The 4,870-nt window shown below is 35.3% G+C and overlaps 1 non-coding gene across 1 annotated transcript; it reads right to left on the reverse strand.

Annotated features, from left to right (window-relative positions):
• Nucleotides 1–2,899: 2,899 nt before the first annotated feature.
• LOC123326536 lies at nt 2,900–3,006 on the reverse strand. The gene has a single exon (XR_006541159.1). It is a non-coding gene; the product is annotated as a U6 spliceosomal RNA (small nuclear RNA).
• Nucleotides 3,007–4,870: the final 1,864 nt, after the last annotated feature.

Here is a 4,870-nt window from a genome sequence, read left to right on the forward strand (position 1 = left end):
CTGAAGTAAAGAGCTTGATTAAGGACGTTGCTTACTGACCCTTGTAAAAGGCATTCCAATATCTAATTCTGAAATTAAATTAAATGTGAAAATTAATGTGTACACATGTATTTCAAAGAGGAAAAAAGGAAAGAGACATGAATAAAATTATGGAATCATAACAGCTGACAAGGCAAATGAGTAAATGTGGTCATACTACATATTACTTGTCTTACAAGACACACCCACATGTACCATCAAATGTCTTAACCATTCTTACCCTAGAAGATTAAAGCAAACTATTGCCACCACAAAGTGATACAACTGCAGGACAATTTTCTCAGTAGACTAATTATAAAGAAAAATTTAAAATATAAAGAAGTGAGCTCCTTTTACTTTTTAGAAAGCTCTTTAATAAAACTGGCTATAGTCAGATTGAACAAATACCTGTGTAGGTAGACAGCTGCCATGAAATCCTGTATTAGGTAGAAAAAGCATTGTTTCAGGAATAGAATGTTTCCCCACTCATCCTAATGAATAATTCACATAAAGCTCTTTTCTCGTCATTGACAGCTAACATGGCTTAGCTAAGTCCAAATGAATGGTGAGTTAGTGAAAAGATAGAGCCATGTGCAAACTGAGCTAAGCCAGATTTTTGCTATCAAAGCAAAGTAAAAATTTGAGACAATTATGAGAAATTCATATATATATATATATATATATATATATATATATCATGTATTTATTTAGTACCAAATTCTCATATATATTTTTCTGCATTCAAGTTACTTAATGTCTTTGAATATTTACTTTCTCAAGCATAAAATATAGATGCTAATATTTTTATGATCATTTGTAGTTTTTGCTTAAAATGTACAGAAACTCAGTGCTTCGTAATGATGTAGATATTCAATAAAAGTTAAAAAATTATAGCACCTAGTGGAGCATTCTCAAAAGCTTAAAGTTAAAAGCTGACACTTAAGTTTGCTTGTTTTATTCACATAACCATCATGTTTTTATAAATTATAAACAATGTCCCCTAGTTAATCAGGAAAAAAAAAAAAACTTCTTACTTTAAAGAACAAGAAACAGATCATTTTTAGTGAGACACATGGAGATTTGTTGCCACACCCTTCAGGAGAACCATCCAATCTAGCTCACTTTTTTTTTTTTTTAAACATCTGAGGGCTCTTTTATGTTGCCTTAGTCTATTTGGGCTGCTATAACAAAATATCATAAACTGTGTGGCTTACAATTAACAGAAAATAACTTCTCATAATTCTGGTTCCTGGAAGTCCAACACCAGTGTCTAGTGAGGTCTCACTTTCTGGTTCATAGATGGTCTCTTCTTGCCATGTCCTCACATGGTGGACGGGGGCTAGATCCCACTGGAGTCTCTTTTTTTTTTTTAATTTATTTTATTTTATTATGTTATGTTAGTCACCATACTGGATTCTCTTTTATAAAGGCACTAATTCCATTAATGAGGACTCCATCCTCATGACTTAAGTACCTCTCAAAAGCCCCATCTCTTACTACCATCATTTTTGGGGGTTAAAATTTCAACATATGAATTTGGAAGACACACAAGTCTTCATACCATAGCATATGCACAGAGTCTAAATAGAATCCTTAATAAAATAATAAGAATAACAGGGTCATTGTATTCATTTTATTTAAGAAGGATTCAGCTGAAAAGGGGAACTATACTTTGGGGAAGCAGCCAGAAGTAAGATATTGTGGAATCCGTGCCACAGAAACTTTATCATATTCTCATAAAGTCAAGTATACCATAGAATCTTCACTGTTGGTGGTGGTGGAGATGTATATTCTTCCCACCCTAATTTCTACTTCAGCTGACCTCTGCTTTTCAGATTGTAATATACCACCACACTCCCTAGTTACCACCATCCCTACAGCTGGACACTTCTCATTAGATGCTGCAGTTTCTGAAAGACCCAAATTCTTCTGCAAGGTACCATTACTGTTTCTCAATTCACCTCATCCACTTAAGTCTCACAATTTATGCTCAGTAATGTTACTTCTTTAAGCAATACTGTCTCATCCAGGTCCCTCTGCCAAGCATCTTTTCTGCTACACTGCTGCTGACACTTAGCTTCTGCCAAAGACTCCCTGCAAACTTTGCACTCCTGTGGCTCTTCTGTGCACTACAGTGAAGGAGGAGAAATAGTTCTGTCTTTTCCTACCAATGTTTTAATTCCTATCAGGAAGTAGCATATATATCTCCTGTATCTAACATAGTAAACCTTTATTTCTTATATTTACAAATAAATCCTTCCAATCCTAGCTGCTTCTCAAGACACAGACATGGGTTCATTGGAAGTTAAACAAGAGGTTAATGGGTGTGAGATGTCAATAGGTGACCCAGTTTACATGTAACATGCAGCATGCATATAAAGGCAAAGCTTGCCTCTGCTGCCTGCTCATCAGGGACAATTTGCCAGGCAGGGTGGTTCTGCTGAATTGCTCTTTGCTATGTCTTCAGAAATGAATCACAGAACCTTTTAATTTTAGGAAAATAGTGCACTTGCTTTTTTCAAACATTGTAGAAGCTGATATAAAAACAATCGTGTGTTACTTTTATTCTGAAGTTTTCAATATTCAGTTCCAAAAACTATGTTAACCTTACCTCCTTGGCTAGACCACGTGACTGAGTCCTTTTTTCCTTTCAGCTCCAGGAAGTAAGCAGAACCAGAAAAGAACCTGCCTAGAATTAGGTGTGGCTGATATTCATCATTCTGTCTCTCTACTAATATACTGTCAGTGGGAAGAATGATACAATTAGACACCTGGGCTTTTGAGATTTAACACATCATCTTTTAAGGTTCCCAGAATTTTGGCAGTCTCAAAGGTAGGTGGCCTTCATATTTTCATTACCATAGTAAAAAGAAATTTTTTTGTTAATATGGAACAATTCAGGAATTTGCACATCACCTTTGCACAGGGGCCATGCTAACCTTCTCTGTATCATTCCAACTTTTGCATATGTGCTCCCAGAGCAAGCACCCCCCAGTAAAAATTCTCATGTCCCTTCTAGGAACAGAGTTTGATTACTGGGTCAAGCTTATCAACTGACTCTTCCTTTCAGATGTATTTTTTTTCCAGTGTTTTGGGGTTTTTTTAGGATATTTTTATTTCCAAGTTCAATGTCAATCTCTGAGATCTACTGAAGCTGGAATCTTCTTTCACATTATGCTTATTAAGCTAAAGATGAATACTTGCTCTAGTGCTGTTTATGTTTCCCCACTTTTGTAACAGAAAAGAATACAAGCCATAAGTAAGTTTGATTCAGAGCTTTTCAAGTTGACTGGAAGATGGAATTCTTCAGAATGACTTAACTCTTTAGTAAACCAACATAGAGAGGAAGATCATACAAGAGCTGAAATGTCAATTTAATTGGGATATGTGATAGAAAACAATAATAGTGGTGATATTAGCTGCATTTTCAAATAGAAAAACTAAGCTGCAGGATATTATATACTGCTCTTACTTAAAATTGAAAGCAACCTAGAGAAACGTATGCATTTTTAAAATGACTTTAATTGGCTCATTTCACACCAGGAAGTCGATGTTTGTTAAATTATTAAGAAAAAATATCATATAATGATACAGGTCAAGTTCTTTTATAAAATGTCTTTACAATGAAAAATTTACTACAATGAATATATTTTCAAGGCACAAGTTAGTGAACTATAATGCTCTGGGGGTCTTAAAATAATAAAATCAAGAAACTGGTAATTCAGTATGACAAATGCTTCTGTTTTTAACAGACTGCTAAAAATTCTCATCATATTTCATTTTTATTCTCTTATTAGCCCTCATTCAAATGTAAAAGTATGGTGTGGGAAACAAACCTTAAATGGAACACTCTTAGCTTTCTGGAAAATTATACTAATCATATTATCTTATTGTCCAATTAAATAAATCATCTTTCCCGGTAGTACTATAATGACATTATCACCTTTTTAATATCTCAGGAACAAAATGCACAGCTGAAACACTTCCTCCAAACAAAAGAATATCAGCCTGAGCCCGAATAGGTCTATTCCAGTATACCTCTGATACTCTATAAATAAGCTTTCAAAAGATCAAAAATGAAGATGTCAATGCTACCTAGAGCAATCTACACATTCAGTGCAATCCCTATCAAAATACCACCCACTTTTTCCAAAGAAATGGAACAAATAATCCTAAAATTTGTATGGAACCAGAAAAGACCCCGAATAGCCAGAGGAATGTTGAAAAACAAAAGCAAAGCTGGCGGCATCACAATTCCAGACTTCAAGCTCTATTATAAAGCTGTCATCATCAAGACAGTATGGTACTGGCACAAAAACAGACACATAGATCAACGGAACAGAATAGAGAGCCCAGAAATGGACCCTCAACTCTATGGTCAACTCATCTTTGACAAAGCAGGAAAGAATGTCCAATGGAACAAAGACAGTCTCTTCAACAAATGGTGTTGGGAAAATTGGACAGCCAGATGCAGAAGAATGAAACTGGACCATTTCCTGACACCACACACAAAAATAGACTCCAAATGGTTGAAAGACCTCAATGTGAGACAGGAGTCCATCAACATCCTAAAGGAGAACACAGGCAGCAACCTCTTTGACCTCAGCCGAAGCAACTTCTTCCTAGAAACATCGCCAAAGGCAAGGGAAGCAAGGGCAAAAATGAACTCTTGGGACCACATCAAGATAAAAAGCTTTTGCACAGCAAAAGAAACAGTCAACAAAACCAAAAGACAACCGACAGAATGGGAGAAGATATTTGCAAATGACATACCAGATAAGGGGTAGTATCCAAAATCTATAAAGAACTCATCAAACTCAACATCCAAAGAACAAATGATCCAATCAAGAAA

The sequence above is a fragment of the Neomonachus schauinslandi genome, chromosome 13 (assembly GCF_002201575.2).
Source record: "Neomonachus schauinslandi chromosome 13, ASM220157v2, whole genome shotgun sequence".
NCBI lineage: Eukaryota > Metazoa > Chordata > Mammalia > Carnivora > Phocidae > Neomonachus > Neomonachus schauinslandi.